Source organism: Tupaia chinensis, unplaced genomic scaffold (genome assembly GCF_000334495.1).
Source record: "Tupaia chinensis unplaced genomic scaffold, TupChi_1.0 Scaffold000093_1, whole genome shotgun sequence".
In the NCBI taxonomy this organism is placed as follows: domain Eukaryota; kingdom Metazoa; phylum Chordata; class Mammalia; order Scandentia; family Tupaiidae; genus Tupaia; species Tupaia belangeri.
The window spans coordinates 9,729,837-9,748,477 of record NW_006159555.1 but is presented as its reverse complement, the minus strand read 5'-3'; the positions used below and the strand labels follow the sequence as shown (position 1 = coordinate 9,748,477).

At 41.3% G+C, this 18,641-nt stretch overlaps 1 protein-coding gene across 4 annotated transcripts in view; it reads left to right on the top strand.

Moving 5' to 3' along the window:
• Positions 1-18,641, top strand: part of APTX (aprataxin) — a 47,150-nt gene that overhangs the window by 11,077 nt on the left and 17,432 nt on the right. For 3 of the 4 annotated variants that reach the window (XM_006143096.3, XM_027769801.1, XM_027769802.1), the window contains one exon: positions 13,634-14,058. The gene's annotated coding sequence lies outside the window, so the exon portion shown is untranslated. Of the gene's footprint in view, positions 1-13,633; positions 14,059-18,641 lie in introns of those variants that run through there. The other variant, XM_027769800.1, reaches the window with a different exon arrangement.

The window sequence follows — 18,641 nt, the reverse complement described above, 5'->3', positions numbered from 1 at the left end:
CTGCTGGTCCTGATACTTTAGTCTTTTTTTTTTTTTTTTTTTGAATTATGATGATGATGATCATGTTTGACTGGGGTGAGACAGAGAGAGAGAATTAAAAAGCAAGGAGCCAGGTCTGGGACTCCAACTGTGGTCAGCCATGTGGGAGTCCAACAGCACTTTAATCACCATGTCACCTGACAGCCCTGACACTTCAGTCTTAAGAATTACAGCACATAGTAGGAACAGTGCTGCTCTTTTTTTTTTTTTTTTTTTTAAAAAGAGTATTCTGGTTACCTAACTCTGTGTAACAAATTGTTGTCATAATTGGTGGCTTAAAGTAACAACCGTCATTTTCTTCCAAATTCTGCAATTGGAGCAGGGTTTAGCAGGAACAGCTCCTCTCTATTTCCTGTAGCAACTGCTAGGATGGGCTGGAGTATCCACTTCTGATCCTGATTACTCACACATTGGTTGTCAGTGAGAGCTTAGCTGGGGCCTCAGTTTTCCTTCACATCATCTCAACATGGGACTAAGTTGGGCATCTTACACTGTAATAGCTCAGTTTTGAACAGGAGCACATCAGGAGATTAAGCACTTACCAAAGTTCTGCTTGCAACACTTGTCGTCCCATTGGCCAATGGTAGTCCTTTGCCAAAGTCCAGAATCAAGGTGGGAGGGGACTATACAGAGTGGGAATTCTGAGAGCTGAGACCCAATCTGCTCTATTACAGTAACAGAGCCTGAAACACACAAGGCTCTTGCTTGAATGCTCAGGATCTGAAAGGCTGGAGGACTGGAGAAAAGGGATCTATGCATGGCCCACTCTTGTAGAGGGTGCTTATCTTTCTCATGTGCATGTTGTTTTCACAAGCTATATAATTTAGAGTGATATTTTATTAAAGCAGAGGTTTTACTCTGGTTGAAAATATGGTGAAGAGAAGAGATTTAATGAAATCATGTTATTTTGACATTCAGAACTGGAGCTTTTTTAGAAAAAGGATGGCTAATTAGGAGTGTCCCAGGGTTGTCTGAATACCATGAAAGTACAGATTACAAATGTGTTGTGAAGAGTAACCAAACCATGCTCAAAAAAACATGCCACTGGGCCTCCAGTCTGAAGTGTAATGATGTAGATGAATGGGAGACAGAGAAGCTTGTCTTTCAGTAACTGGAGAATTGGCAGTAAGGAGAGTGACAGGTCCAGGAGAGCAGAATCACTCAAAGCTAAGGCTGTGAAAGGTGAACGTGTGCTGAAAGCCCCTTAAGGGGAAAGGCCAGGTCTGGCTTGATGACTTAATTTGCAATGCCTAGTTCATTGACTGGTAAAGTGGAGGCCCTCTGAGTGTTTGCTGAGTTGATACACACTTCAAGGTTTGAGGAAGTTGTAAAGTTGGATCTTTGACTGAACTAATATATACTGTATTCATGCTTAGAAAAACTATTTTGTATGGTGTACAGATGTACATTGATTAAATGTAAATTTGAAACTACAATGTTGGAAACCATTACCTCTCTTTAAGATCCATGAGGCCATAAAATAGTTAGAGAGGTTCTTTGTAAAAGTATGATTACTTTTGGGGACCAGCAGTTAGCATAATGGCTATGTCACTGGACTCCCATGTAGTTGACCGCAGTTTGAGTCCTGGACCCGGTGGCTTGAACTCACGCTGAGCACGTGTGCATTTGTGCCCAAGATCCCGAGAGGAGAATAGAGGAGAGGGGATTGCAGCATGGCCATCCCCCTGGGGAGGGGTGTGATTTCTCACTTTCTATCTCTCTCTGTCTCTCTCTGTTTTTCTGGCAAGCACACTTTTTCTGGCAAGCACACTTGTCCTATAGCAAAAACCTCTCCAAAAAAAAAGAAAAAAAATATGATTATTATTTTATTAAAATCCTTTGATGGGGCTGGCTCCATGGAGCAGTGGTAATGTGCTGCTGAAGAGAAGCTGGATCTCATGTGGTGACTGTAGTTTGAATCCCTGACCATTTAGCCAGAAACATGCTAGGCATGTAATCTGATGGGCTGGAGGACTGGAGGAAGGAAGTTACAATGTGACCAGATCCTGTGGGGGGTGCTTCTCTCTCTCTTCCTCTCTCAGGTATTCACTCTCACATGCACATGCACTCTATCATGAATAAAGAAAAAAAAAATCCTTTAGTGGTTTCCTATTTCACCTGAATGTCTGAATGACTTCCTCCCTCTCTTAGATCTATGCTCAAGTGAGGCCTTCCACAGTACGCAAAATATCTTTACTACTCTCTCTCCTGTTTTATTTTTTCTTTGTAACATTTATTCCCACACGATTTGTAGATTCCTTTCCTTATGGTCTGCCTCTGTCCTCTAAACTGTAAGTTCTTTGAAAGCAGGAAATTTGTTGTTTTTTAGAAGTTTGTTTTATTTCCTTTCATGAGAGAAAGCATAAATGCATGAAAGAGAAACAAAGACCGAGGGGGAGAAAGACAAGCACCCTTGACAAAGTCTTGTGCTGCAATTCCCTTCTCTCAGGCTTCCAGCTAACTAGGATTTGGGCCTGTGCATGCTCAGCATGTTTCAGGTCAACATGGGATCCACAGGTACAGTTGATTATGTGGCTTCCGGCCCTATAGATTGGTACACCAGTGCCTGTGCCACCTAGGCTAGGCCAGGAGCTTTATTCACTGTGGTAGTCCCATCTCCTAGAATGATGCAGAAAATGCTGAGCTTACTGAATGAATGAATAAATATACCACCAATGGAGAGCTAGAGCTGCTTTGATTTCACGTGATAAGAGGCCAAGACCTTGGAGAGTGTGTGATGCAGGTGTCCATGTGGGCTTCTACAGCCATGTCCCTCCCACTATACTAGTAGGAGGAACTGAGCTGCTTTGATTTCACGTGATAAGAGGCCAGGACTTTGGAGAGTGTGTGATGCAGGTGTCCATGTGGGCTTCTACAGCCATGTCCCTCCCACTGGAGTGGGACATGTCCCTGAGGAACTGATCTGAAAACACCAAAACTCAGGCTCTTTTATGCTGGGAATTATTATAACCTGCGATTGTGAAGTTGAGGGCCTGGGTAATATAAGGTTCATATGGTTTGGGGATGGTACAGAAAACAGCCCTATCAATCATTTTATTTTATTTTATACATTTAATTACTATATATCATTTAGCTTGTAAAGTGAATTTTCCCAACATGAATGCACTTCACACCAGTACAGTTGAGGATACTATACACGTTATCATTAAGGTAGTCAGAAAAGTTTTCTAGTTTTCAATCCAAGGCCGGCAGGTAGTGTGGTGGTTAAAGGTGCTGGACTCCCACATGGCCGACCACAGTTTGAGTCTTGGACCTGGTGGCTTGCTTTCTTGCTTTCCCTTTCTCTCTCTCTGTCTCTATCTGGTCAAATAAAAACAAATAATCATAACAAATATAATTAAATAAATAAATAGGACATTAAAAAAAAGAAATTTAAAGAAAGCTCCTGTGTTTGGGCAAAGAGAGAGTGGTAGATGGATTAGCAAGATGAGTAAGACCTTCCTGAAGACTAAACAAGGAGTTTGGTTCAACCATGGTACCACAAGTGGTAGGACACTTTTACATGATATTGTAGCCATAAAAACATGCCTGTGGTGTGCCCATGATTCTGGCTGGAGGGCTAGGGAAGGCTTTGTGAGACTCTGAGGAGGGGGTCCCTGTGAGACTCTGAGGAGGGGGTCCCTGTCTGTCTCTTTCATGAAATCAATCAGACAATACATAAGAAAAACAAGAATTTTTTTTTGGGGGGGAGAGGTTTTTGCTATAGGGCATGTGCGCTCGCCAGAAAGAGAGAGAGAAAGAGACAGAAAGTGAGAAATCACCCCCTAAGGGGGTGACCATACCGCAATCTCTTCTCCATTCGCCTCTCGGGATCTTGAGCATGCACACACACGTGCCCGGCGTGAGTTTAAGCTTCTGGGTCCAGGACTCTATCACGGTCGACTTCTTGGGAGTCCAGTGACAGCCATTACACCAACTGCTGGTCCTGAAAAACAAGTTTATGCTTTCTAATTTTTATTTATTTTTTAAAAATTACTTTATTTTACTTTTTTAAAATTTGACCAGAGAGAAACTGTGTGTGTGTGTGTGTGTGTGTGTGTGTGTGTGTGTGTGAGAGAGAGAGAGAGAGAGAGAGAGAGACAGCGAGCAAGCAAACTGCCCAGTCTGGGACTCAAATTGTGGTTGGCCATGTGGGAATCCAAAGCCTTTAACCACCACACCACCTGCTGGCCCTCTCTTTTTCATTTTCATTTGTTTTATTTTGCCAGAGGGCACATGCACTTCCCAGAGAGAGAGAGAAAGCACCCACCCTCACCATTTGGGCATGATCATGCAGTAAGTCCTTCTCCATTTCTCCCTCCTTTTTAGGATTTGGAGGCATGCATGCACTTGTGCTTAGTGTGATTTGCAAACTGCTGAATTAAACTCCAGGATCAGTCACGTGGGGTACAGCTCCCTTAACCACCAGGCCATGGGCTGACCCTATTTTAAAGATTATTTTTAATTGCCAGAGGGTGTGTGTGCTTGCTAGAGAAAAACAGAAACAGAGAGAGAGAGGGAGAAAGCATCCTCTAGTGGGACATGGTCATGTTGTACTCCCTTCTCCTATAAGGCGTTTATTCTTAAATTGATGAGCAGGGAAGTCCATGAAAGAATTTAAGCAAGGGGAGTGATGTGATCCAATTTATGTTTTTATTTTATTTTAAAGTGGTGTTTTTTTTTTTTTTTTTTTTTTTTGCTATAGGGTGCATGTGCTTTTGAGAGAAAGAGAGAAATCATCCCCCAAGGGTGATGGCTGTACTACAATCCTTTCTTCCTTCCTTCTCCCATTCTCCTCTCCCATTTTGGGTATGCACACACATGTGCCCAGCGTGTATTTCTAGCTGCCAGGTCTGGGACTCGAAACATGAAGTCAGCCATATGGGAGCCAACCACCTTAACCACTATGCCACAGATTGGCTCTCCAGTTTATATATACACACACACACACATATATATAAATAAATTGATACACATATACATATATATATTTCCATTTCAATTTATTTATTTATTTTTAGAGATTTGCCAGAGAGACAGAAAGAGATGGGGAGACAAAGTGAGAAATCATCCCCCCAGGGGGGATGGTCACACGACAATCCCTTCTCCTCCACTATTCTCTTGGGATTTTGGGTACACATACACATATGCCTGACAAGAGTTTTAAGCCTGGGACTTGAACCGTTGTGTACTATGTGGGTGTCCAGTGATATAACCATTATGCCATCTGTTGGTCCCTCTCCAATTATGTTTTGAAATATTTTCTCTGGCTGCAATGTGAATAGATTGAAGGGGGCAAGAATGAATTAGGAGAAAAGAAAGAGGAAAAAGCGTGAGTATAGAGGAATTCAATAGGTGCATATACTCGGGGGAAAGGATAAGAAATCCTATCTTGCTGGTATAAGGCAGGGAATGAAGAGAGGGTTGAAGGTAAGGCAGGATAAGTTAGAAGGAATTCCTGCGTCTTTCTTTAATGGAATTTCGGAATGGATGACAACATCAGTTATTTATACAAGTAAGCATTGCTGAGTTGAAATAAAAGTTTTAACCCAAACTACCAGTATGGATGTCAGTAGTGAATGACAGTGACTCTTGACATTTAGATCTTTGAGAGAGTTGAGCTATGAAATCAGCACATAATGGGAGAAGTTAACTAGTCCTAAAAGCAGGAGTTGAAAACAATAAAGTATAAATTATAGGTGGAAGATTTTAAAGTAAATTGTAGGGTATAATTTATGGATATATAATCATGCTTACACTGTATAGAAGAGAACTTCTCTACTGGTTTGGTAACTACAGGTATGACTACCAGGAATTTGAAGAGATTACCATTAAAAAAATTCTAATTAAAAGTTATTTAGCTATATCATCATGAAACATATTATCATAAACATATTTACAGAAACATGCTCAAGTTTATCACGAAAAAATTTAAGCTACTTTATGTGGATATTTAGCTAAAGTCAATATTGTCTTCCCAAACATTCTGTTTTTAATTGCTCTTATTATATACAATTACAGAGAACATGCAATGAATGTTTTTCAAGTTCCTCATAGACCTCTCCAAGTCCCTCAAGTGTACCCCCCAGATGGCCTGCAAATGTTATAATTTTATTTTTGTACCATGGCAAAAAATTAGGAACCAGTAGAGGTCATTAACTTATCTGAAAAAATAAGTAAAATGATACCATTAGAAAATAGTCAGGGCCCACTATGGTGAGGCAGATGGGAAAATGCTGCTCCATGATACTGGAGCAGTATCGAAGACTAGGGTTTGAATTTTGGGTCAACCAAAACATTCTGGTGTACTCGTTTGCCTGTGATCCTGCCTGCTGGGAGGCTGCAGGAAGGATTGTGGTAGGAGACCCTGTCCAGAGACAGACCAAAGGTTACCCAAATATGTCTCTCTCTCTCTCTCCCTCCCTTCCTCCCTCTTTCATCCCTTTCTCTCTCAATAAATAAGTAAACTTTAAAAAGTAAAAATTGCTAAAAAAAGAAGTCAGGAGGAGTTCCTTAGGTTAGATTTCCCCAGAAGCAGACATTGACAAAAGATTTGAGTGCTAGTAGTTTGTTTAGAGATGATCCCAAGGAAGAGAATGGAAGTGAAGAGGTGAAACAGGAACGGGAAAGCCAGTAAAAAGTGGGTTAGTGTATATATTACCTATATGGACAACTGAGGCTTAGTCTTGCTAGGAAGCTTCTGAGGCAGTACAGTACATGCCTCAAAGTTGTATCACCCTAGGGGTGAAAAAACAAGTTTATCCATTCACTTTTTATTATTTTCATTTCTGCTCCCAGGGACGTAAATCCCCTCACTTTTGGATTATGGGTCATCAGAGAAAGGTCTTGGGCTCCTGGGGCCAAAGGAAGCCTACAGGCAACATTGTAGTTCTTGTATTAAATTTTTGGATATATGAAACATAACTAAATGTGTGTTTCACTAGGTGTGGGTTCCATCACCATTAAGTAACTTTTATGGTTTCGTATCAAGCCTAAGCCTGCCTGCAAAGAAGAAATATCTTGGTTTGCTCAGTTGATGCTGCCTACAAAATATTTCTGAAGTCAGTTCTCTTCTTTTCCTTTGTACAGTTTGCCAACATCCTTGCATTGCATCAGTGAACTTCTAACTGCTCAAGAACCTTTCTGTTCTTGCCCTCTCCTCCAATCAGTTCTTCCTCACAGCAGTTGTGGTAATCCTCATAAACAAAAATCAAATTGTATTACTTAGATAATTCTTTAGGGCTTTTTTCTTGCATAGTAAACCCACATACAGTTCCTAAATGGTTGGCTAGCCTTTGCTCAGATCTTACCATTGGTCTTCTAATGCCAACTCCACTGGGCTTCTATCATACCTGAAAGAATGTGCTAAATTCCCTGCCATAGGGTCTTTGTACATGCTTTTTCCACAGTTTAGATGATTGATCAGGAAGATTCTTCCAGTAAGTCCTTACTTGTTTGTTTCCTTTCCATCTCTGGTTTCAGTTTAATTGTATTTATCTCAGATAGGCCTTTCCCGACACTTCTCCCAACCCTCTTCCACCCTACTGTTTCTCTGGAGAAACTTGACTAGTATAAAGCCTCAGACACCAAAACAAAATGAGATTTACCAGCTATATGCTTTCCCAGAACTCAACACTTTTTCTGAGTAAGTCTCTGAACCAGACCATCACAGCTGATGGCTTCAACTGTTCTTCCCTTAGACTAGACACCTCAATGTTTCAAAGAAAGAAAGGGTTGTCAGGGGTCTGTTTGGAAATAGTAGTAAACTGGAGAGCACATGACAGCAACTAACAACTATATCAATTTTTTTTTTTGCCAGAATCTGCTAGATTTATTGATTTTTTTAAGAGACCAGGAATTTTGATTTTCATGTGAGATCTAATCTATGTTGGAATAAAAAAATAGAAAAAGGAAACCCACTGAGCAGAATAGACAAAAATAATCTTGGAAAAAAGAGAAAAAGAACAAAGTTGGAGGTCTCACACTTCCAGATTTAAAATATCATAACAAATCTATAGTAATAAAAACAGTATTGTACTTGTATAAAGATAGACATATAGACCAATAGACAGACATATAGACCATGGAATAAAATATAAATTTCAGCAATAAGCCATTGCATATATGGTTGAATGATTTTCTTTTCTCTTTCTTTCTTTCTTTCTTTCTTTCTTTCTTTCTTTCTTTCTTTCTTTCATCTCTCTCTCTCTCTATTTATTTAAAAAGAGGTTTTTGCTATAGGGTGTGTGTGCTCATCAGAGAGACAGGGAGAGACAGAAAGGCAAAGTGAGAAATCACTGCCTAGAGGAGATGGCCATGTTGTAATCCCTTCTCCATTTTCCTTTCAGGATTTTGGGCACGTATGCATATGCATCCAAAGTGAGTCTAAGCTGCCAGGTCCAGGACTCGAACCATGGTTGAATATGTGGGAGTCCAGCAATGTAACTGTTAAGCCATCTGTTGGTCCTGTTATTTTCTTTTCTTTTAAAAAAAGTTTTTGCTATAGGGTGCATGCACTTGCCGGAAAGGTGGGGGTGTGTGAATGTGCGAAAGCACTCCCCCTACTCTGGGGTTATTGACCAAACCACAATCCCTTCTCCATTCTCCTCTTGGGATTTGGGGCATGTACACACAGATGCCAGCATGTTTTTCTTTTTCTTTTCTTTTCCCCTAGCATGTTTTTCAAGTCACTGCATCTAGGACTCTTAACATTGCTATTGGCTATGTGGGATCCAATAGCCTCAATCACCACACCACCGGCTGGCTCCAGATAATTTTCAACCAAGATGCCAGGATCATTCAATGTTCTGGAAAACTGAGTATTATATTTAAATGAAAGAAGTTGGATCCTTCCCTTACACAGTATTAAAAGCAGACCCAAGGAGACCAGCATATGGCATAATGGTTATGTTGCTGGACTCCCACATGGTCAACCATAGTTAGGGCCCTGGACTCAGAGGTTTGAAACTCACACTGGGCACATATGCATACATGCCCAAAGTCCTCAGAGGAGAATGGAGGAAAAGAGATTACGGTGTGGCCATTCCTCTGGGGGTGACTTCTTGCTTTCTGTCTCTGGTGAGTGCACTGCCCTATAGCAAAAGTCTCTCTTTTAAACAAACAAACAAACAAACAAACAAAAAACATTCAAGACCTAAATGTAAGGCTTTAAATGATAAAACTCTAAGAAGAAAACAGAGAGAAAAGCTTTATGACACATTTGTCAATGATTTCCTGGCTGTAACACCCAAAGCACTGGCATCAAAAGTAAAAATAGATCAATTGGACTACGTTAAAATAAAAAAACTGTGAATCAAAGAATAGGATCAACAGAGTGAAAGGCAACCTGGGGCCAGCAGGTGGCATGGCGAAGGTTCTGGACTCCCAGGTGGCTGACTGCGGTTTAAGTCCTAGACCTGGTGGCTTGCTTTCTCACATTCCCTTTCTCTCTCTCTCTCTGGCCAAATTAAAATAATAATAAGAAATAAAATGATTATTTAAAAAAAATAAAAGGCAATATACAAAATAGAAAATACTTGCACATCTTATATTTGATCACAGGTTAATTCCAGAATATATAAAGAACTCACACAGCACAACAAGAAAAAAAGAAAACCTAATTCAAAAATGAGAAAAAGACTTGAACAGACATTTCTCAAAGAAAATACATGAATGGACAATAAATATAAAAATACCAACATCACTAATCATTAGAAAATACAGATCAAAATCACAATAAATTATTTTCACCCATGAGAATGACTGCTATAATAACAACCACCATCACCACCACCACAAAAACAAAGTGGAGTCAGCCAGGTGGTTATGATGGCTGAATTCCAAATGGCCAAATAAGTGGTTCAAGTCCCAGACCTGGTGGCTTGAAAAACCTGCTGGACAGGACTGTGTGTGTGTGTCCAAAATCCTGAGAGTAGAGTAGAGGAGGAGTTTGCTATGTGGTCATCTTCCCTGGAGGTTGCTTTCTTTTTCTCTCACACATGTGCCTTTTAGCAAAAATGAACAAACAAACAAAACAAAACCCTACCTAGGAACAAGTGTGAGTGCAGATGTAGAGCAATTGGAAACTTTGGGCACCATTATTATTATTATTATTATTTTGGAGAGGTTTTTGCTATAGGGTGCTCGCCAGGAAGACAAAGATAGACAGAAAGTGAGAAATCACCCCCTAGAGGGGATGGCCATTGCCACAGTCCCTTCTCCATTTTCCTCTCGGGATCTTGGGCATGCACGCACATGAACCCAGCGTGAGTTTAAGCCACCAGGTCTGGGACTCAAACCACGGTCGGCTACGTGAGAGTCCAGCGACATAGCCATTATGCCAACTGCTGGTCCCAACTTTGGGCATTATTGGTGGAAATGTAAAATGATGCAGCTACTATGGAAAATATATGGCAGTTCCTCAACATATTAAAAAAGTATTACTATATAACTCATCAATTGCTTTTTCCTGTGTATATTCGAAATCATTGAATATATAATCTTTTTTGTTTTGAGAGGTTTTGGCATAGGGCGTGTGTCCTCATCAGAGAGACAGAGAGAGACAGAAAGCTAGAAATCACCCCCCGGGGGGGATGGCCACACCACAATCCCTTCTCCTGCATTCTCTTCTCAGGATCTTGGGCATGCTCGCACCCAGCATGAGTTTAAGCCAACGGCTCCGGGACTCGAACCGCGGTCAACTCCATGGGAGTCCAGTGACATGGCCATCATGCCAACTGCTGGTCCTGACTATATAATCTTGAAGAGATTTTCATACATCATGTTCATAGCAATATTATGTACAATAGTCAAAAGGTAGATGCAGTTGGGACCAGCAGTTAGTGTATAACGTGAAGCTGTGAAAGTCTGAAGTGCCTGCCTTACCCTTAAGCTGTGGATTGCATTATGTGACCTTGCTTTTTCTGGCCACTAGCACAATAGGTACAATGAGCTAGACCTAACAAGCTGGGTGTGGAAACTCGCCAAATTTTGTACATTACATGATGAATAATCCAATTAGAATGATCCAGTCAAATTTTTGGATGCAAGACATGTAAAGTCAAGTCAGGTAGAAATAGATGCTAAGAGAAGCTTAAATTTGAGGAAACAATTTGGTAGGGTCACCCAAACCACCTCTTTTTCTGTTAAGCTGTTATGAACTGCATTCCTCAGGCATGTGTGGCCTCTGTGGCTGCTGAGACACTTCCTGTGTTTCTCCACTTCCTGATGTGACCCTAATACAAACCTGCATCTTCTCTGGTAACAGAAGTAAATCTCCCTGGTGGCATGGTGGTTGAGGTGGTTGGATCCCACCTGGGTGACTATGTGGTTTAAGTCCTGAACCTCTGGTGGCTTGGAAAAAAAAATACTGGATGGGTGTGTGTGCGCCCCTAAATTCTGAGAGAAGAAAGGAGAAGAAATTGCTGTGTGGCTATTCCCTCCGGGTTTCTGACTATGCCCTACCCCCCACCCCTCGTGAGCCCATGTGCTCTGTAGCAGAGTTAGAGGGAAAAAAACTCCCAAAAACCAAGAACAACAACAACAACAAAAACTAAATCTCTCTCCTATGTTTCCTGTCTTGACAGCTCTGATATCTCTCATACTTCTAAGTCTGCTTTTCTATGAAAGGAAACAATATTCCATCTTAATCAAGAATGTATCCTTAATTAAGGGTCAGTTTTTTTTAAGAGAAAATTATTCACTAATACTTATAAAAGCATGGTAAGGCAGACTTTATTCAGGATGACTGAGATAGGTAAAAGGATACTGCAGTGGAATTGTGGCTGGAGAGAGACTGGACTCAACTTTGAATACAGATTGGGCAAGTGGACATTTTTTTTCCACTATAGATTCACCTGTAGTAAATAATACAGGGATTTACTGTGTACACTTTGCCCAGTCTTTTTCCCCCAATGATTGAATTTTGCAGAAATTATTGCATGTTATCACAGTGAGGATACTGACATTAATAGTGAGGATACTGACATAAATAAGTCAAGACATGGAACATTTTCATCATCACTTGGATATCTCATGTTGCCCTTTTATAGACACACTCACTTCCTTTCCTCCGTACTGCCTTTTGTTTCTCTTTGACAAGCTCTTGCACTTTCTGGCAAATTAAAAAAAAATTCTACAGAAACCTTGCTGCTATTTTTAGGAATTATGTTAAACTTGTATATTGATATAGGAAGAATGGATATTTTTTTCTGAGTTACGTCTTTCAATCCATAAGTATGGTATGTGTCTCCACTTATTTAGATCCTTGATTTATTTATTTTTATTTTAAATTGTTTTTTAGAGGTTTTTGTCTTAGAGCATGTGCATTCTCTGGAGAGAGACAGAGTGAGTGAGAGGGAAAGTAAGAAATCACCCCTAGAGGGGATAGTCATGCTGCAGTCCCTACTCCTTCATTCTCCTCTCAGGATCTTGGGCACCCATGCACATACGCTTCATGTGATTTTTCAAACTACCAAGTTCACGATTCCAACCGTGGTAAGAACCAGCAATCTCAAGGGCTACACCATCTGCTGGTCCCAGATCTTTGATTTATTTTATTAGCACATTGTAGTATTAAGCATGCAAGACCATAGCAATGTTGGTATATTTACTTTTACTTTGTATTTTCATGCACTTACATATATTTTTCTGTCACAGGGTGCATGTGTTCATTGGAGAAAGTGAGAAAGCATCATTCACGGGGGAAGGTCAAGCTGCAGTCCCTTCCCCGTCTCCTTCCTTAAAAGGATTTTGGGTACTCATGCATATGCACTAGGGCAAGTGGAAATTTATAGCCAAAGAATAGTGTGGGGTCAGTGGATGGAAAACTACTAAAAGGAAATTATCAGGGGTATGGGGGATTCTGGTCAAACTGACCTAATGGGATTATTGCAGACATTATCTAGGGGATGGTGGAGGATGAAGAATCTGATCAGATACTGATGATGATCAGATACCCCGGGGGGTGAGGTCCTTGCTAAATTGACATATCACAGTTCTTTGCTAATACCGGAGTTTTACAAAGAAGTGCACTGATGGACCTAGCAGAAGATTCAGAAGCCTGACTAAAGTTTGGTCAAAGAATCTTCTTCAGTTTCTACTCTATTTGACATGAATTATAAGCTATGCCTTTTTGCTATGAGACAGGATTTCTTTCATCTGTCAAAATGCCTTTGCATAATTGGAATATATGATTCTTGGCGGGAATTGCTATAAAAATCACTATGCATCTCATCCCCTCATTCTGCTTTTCTCCCCAATTTGCTCCTCAGACAGTTCATTTAGTGAAGACGGTTAACGAAATCTTAGCAGTTTTCCCCACATCTCACCCCTCCAGTCTTTTCTCCCCCTAAAAGGGAGAAAGCAGACTAGTTTAAAAAGGGAGGAGGCGATGCCATCTGCATTCTTTCTGCAGTCGGAAAGGAAGTGAGGTTCTCTCTAGGAAGAGTGTCAAGAGGCTTCACGGCCGCTTAGAAACGGCTATAGGAAAATGAAGTCTGAAGTCTCTCCCGATCCAGAGACTGAGGGGCAGTGACAGGCGAGTAGCCGTCAGACAGAGACTCTGAGAGGATCCGTCTCTTGACTTAACTTCCAGGAACCCGGATCAACGAGGGACCAACTGGAACCGGCGCTTTTTGATAGAGGTGGGATCTTTCCAGCCAATCCTCGGAGAGGCACTGCGATCGTTCCTGCTCGTGCGCCAGCCCGTTTTGACGTCATCGCGCAGCGCCGGAAGCGGCCAGGCACAGATGGATTTATGAGGGCGTGTCGGGGTCCGCGTTCCCGAGGTAAGGCAGTTGTTGGCCTGCCTCGTCTCCTGGCTGGGTTGGACGCCGCGGATGTGGGCGTTAGGCCGGAGCTCCTACCGCCTTCTAGTGATGTGCGCTGATTGGCGTTCTCCCGGTTGCCCTCTTGGTAGACCTCGCGCCGTGTTTCAGCGGGCGCTCACGCTGGCCTCCGCCCCACTTCGTGTTTGTCCCCGTGTCCCCGGCATCTGTACCGAGCTTGGTCTTAACACAGGTAGGAAAAAAGACGAATTAGAAAGTGGGCACTGTCCAATCCAAGGAGGCGGCTCAGCTTGTTGGGAAGGACAGGGTTCCCACCAGAAACGTTCCCTGAAGAGAACTGAGGGCCCCTCACAACATCCTCAGGCCTGTGGGGCTGCCAGAAGCAGCAGGTCTTTATTTTCATACAGATCAGTGATAGTGGTTCAACAAGCAGGGTTTTAATTAACATTTGGAATTAATATGCCCCAGGTTGGGGGCCTTTTGAAAATTTGGCTTATATTGGAAGACTTATAGTACACTTGAGACAGACTAGTCATGTGGGGAGATAGTGCAGATTTGTGCCATTTCATCATAGCTGCACAGGCATTCCTTTCTGTTATTTTTTAAAAAAGAATTATCTATTTAATTTTATTAATTAAAATAAAAAATTCATTTGACCAGAGAGACACAGAGACAAGGAAAGTGATAAAGCAAGCTGCTAGGTCTGGGACTTGATCTGTCATCAGCCATGTGGGAGTCCAGTGCTCTAACCATCATGCCACCTACTGATGATCTTTTTTACATGTCCTCAGCTCCTGCTTTCATTCTACCTTCACTGTTTTTATTTTAGTTAAAAAAATTATTTATTCCTTTCATGAGAGAAAGGGACAGTTATCTAAGAGGATCTTGACCCTGTGATTTACCTCAGCTTCAGCCAGCCGTGGATCACCAGCATGTGGGTGCTCTGATACCTTCACTATTAGCAAAAGTGGTAAGCGTGTTGAACGCTGGGGGTGGCACCATAGTGCAGTGGTTAAGCACTAGGCAGAAGAAGCTGGATCCAACATGACTGAAAGGCCAACCAGGGTTTGAGTCTTTGAGTCTACATCTGTTGTCTTCCAGTCAGGCATGAGCATACTCAGGATCCTGATAGGATGGAGAATTGGAGAAACAGAATTGTGGCATCCTGAGACCCTGTGCATAGGGGGTTTCTCTCTCTCTCATTCTTTATCTTGTGTAAGTACTTCCTAGAATTTTTTTTTTTTTCTGAGAGATTTTTCACTGTAGGGCGTGTGCACTCGCCAGACAGACAGAGAGAGACATAGAGATAGAAAGCGAGAAATCACCCCCCGGGGGATGGTCACGCCGCAATCCCTTCTCCTCCATTCTCCTCTCGGGATCTTGGGCACGCACACACACGCGCCCGGCGTGAGTTTTAAGCCACCGGGTCCGGGATACGAACCGCGGTCGACTACGTGGGAGTCCAGCGACATAGCCATTACGCTAACTGCTGGTTCCCCTTCCTAGAATTTTTAAAGAAAGTGTTGAATGCTTACTCTTCATCTGACATTAGCTTTATACATTTTCCTGTTTAGCCATTGTGATAACTCTGGTGTAAAACAATGTTTGACAGTTAAGAAGACTTGAGAGACTAAATAACTTGTTTCAAGTCACACAGTGAATAAGTGGTGGAGCCAGAATATGAAGGTGAAACTTCTATTTTTTTTTTTTTAAGAGGTTTTTGCTGTAGGGTGTGTGCACTCACCACAGAGACAGAGACAGAAAGTGAGAAATCACCCCCAGGGAGGATTGCCACACTGCAGTCCCTTTTCCATTCCCTTCCTGGGATTTTGAGCATACATGCACACTGGTGTGAGTTTTAAGCCTCTGGGTCTGGGACTCAAACTGCAATCAACTACATGGCGGTCCAGTGATGTAACCATTACACCATCTGCTCATCTCTGAAGTTGAAACTTCTAACTTTGAAGGTTTTCAAGTTCACCACTATTTCATATTGATTTTCTTTGACAGTTCACTAAGCTCCCTGACACTTAACTGTAGTATTACTTATTATTTTATAAAGAAAATTAAGATAATTGACATGTTTTTTTCTCAATTGTCTGCCTCTTTCCATTTTTCTAAGTTGTCTAGATTTATGCCTATCTTTACTTTTCCTTTAATCTTGGAGTTGTCTTTCTGATCAAAGCAAATCCCTTTATCTTTGCTTTCTTTTATGCTTTCACTTATGAGAGCTTGTTTTCATTTGTCATTTCTATTCCTTTCTGTGTTTTAGTCATGTGTAAACAAGGTCAGGTTTATCAGATATTCTGTGACATTTCCCCTCCACCAGACCGAAAGAGAAAGTCTTTGGTGATCTATCTTCTTTTAACTGTCATCCAGTAACTCTCTTCCCCTTCTTATCCGAACTTTTAAGGAGTATTCTAAATTCTGTCTTCATTTTCTCACCTCTCACACCCTTTTGCAGTCTAGCTTTCAGACCCATCATTCTCCTGAAATTTCACCCTAAGGTCACCAGTGATTAATTATTAAACTAGACAGACATTTTTCAATCATTATTGGATCCCTCTGTTTCTTTTGAAACCTGACCAGACTTCTTACTCCTTTTTCCTTTGCTTTGCAGTGCAAAATACTCAGCTGATGTATTCTACAGCATTTATTTTCATACAGAGTTGACACTACCTGGGTTTACAGTTAGCTTGGTTTTAACTACTTCTTATATGCTCCCAAATCTAAGTTTTCAAACCTCTTTTCTGAGCCTCACCCTCACTTCTGACTATTCTTTTGGACAGCTCTGTCTGCAAGTCTCACAGTCCCAAAAGTTCAAACATCTGAAATTGAACACATCATCCATCAAAGTCCTGATGATTTCACCTCCTAAATATTTCTCAAATCTGTGTTGTCATCTCCATTTCTATTGTAGTTTTACTTTAGGCTTCAATTTTCACCCGAGATGTGACAACCTTCTAACTGGTTTTCCTGGCTCTAGTCCTGTTTTCTTTTGTTCTCCATACTACGTTCTCTCACTATCCAAGTGATTTTTGGAAACAAATCTGTCTTATTTCTGCTTAATATTTAAAGGCCTGTCTGTTCATTCATCTGTTCTTTTTTATAATTCATTTGGTAAACATTTATTATCTTTTTTTAGAGAGAGATTTTTCTATAGGGTTCATGTGCTTGCCAGAGAGACAGAGAGAGGCATGACAGAAAGTGAGAAATCACCCCCTGGAGTGATAGCCTGCCACAATCTCTTCTATTCTCCTCTTGGGATTTTGGTCATACACGCACATGTGCCCAGTGTGAGTTTCAAGCCGCTGGGTCTGGGACTTGAACTACCGTTGGCCACGTGGGAGTCCAGTGATGTAACCATTACACTATCTGTTGGTCCTGTATTGTCTCTTGAATTGCAAAATCCTTTGTAACATCTAAGGTTTGATCTTCTCAGCTAGCCCCCTTGGATCCCACCTTACCTGGACCCAGCCTGCGTGCCTCTCTAGCCTCTTCTCTGTCTCATACTTTAGGTCCAAAAATACTGAACTGCTTCTTCATGTGACTGTGCAGTTGCCATTGCTCATCCCTTTGCTTGTGTCCTTTTCTCTGATTCCTTTCTACATCTCCTGGTCCTCAACTAATTAGGCTGCCCCTTTACATCCAGTTAATCCAGTTTGCATATAGAATTCAATTTTGGCCCATTCCTGTAGCAAACCCTCCTTGACACGTTCTTGTTCCTAGTCTGGGTTGTGTACTCCAGCTTTGTACTTCCATAATACCCTTTGCACAGACCAATCATCATACATTCTACATTTGTTATACCGTACTATGCCATTTTACATATGGGATCTGAACATCTATAACATGTCTTGGAACCAATCCCTTGTTGATATAGAGGGTCAGTTGTAATCGTTTCTGTGTTTTTCTTTTACACAAGACTCTGAGCCTTATGAAGGCAGGGCTCACGTATTATTTCTTCATTCCCAGCACTAGAGTGGCACAAGGTACACAGTAGGTTTTTTTTTTTTTTTAAGTTTACTGTATTTATGATAAAAAGCATGCATATGCACATATGAAAGAAAGCACCATTGACAGGGTCTCAGTCACATCCCAACTCCCTTTCCCTTTCCCTTCAGCTTTTCAGGATCTTGAGCATCCATGTGCATGCCCAGTGTATTTCAAATTGACTTTGCTGGGGATACAAACTTGTGGTCAACCGTGTGGCTTCTAGCACTGCAGTCCACTACTCTACTGACTGCACCACCTAAGTTGGCTTACATACAGTGATTTTGATTGAGTAATAAGTGAGTAAAGCCAGAAAAGTATATACTACAGTGATTAAGAGCCCATTCTTTGGAATTTAAATCTTAGCTCTGATACATTTGGCTAAGTAACTTGAATATGTGCTTATCATCTGTAAGTCTTGATGTAAGACATTTAGCACAGTGCTTAGCACATAGTATGCACTTGATAGAGGTATGCTTAACACCTGAAACCTTGAAATATAAGATCAGGACTACCACAGGGCAATGATCTCCACAAACCCTTGCTGCATATTTTCTGGGCGGGTAGGCAGTGATGCAGTGTTCCTGAAGGAATTATAATCTCATGGGAGAGCATTACATCCACATTAAGTATTCAGAGAACTGTGAATATAGGCCCACCATGTCCAATAATAACAAGATGTAGAGAGAAAATAGCTCAATGGAGGCCTCAGGATGGAGGTGGGTCTGGAAAGTTGAACAGGATTTTGGTTGTTAGGAGGAAGGAAAGAGAATAGACCCACACCAAGAGATCATGTTAAGAATGACTTATTTGGGAGATATG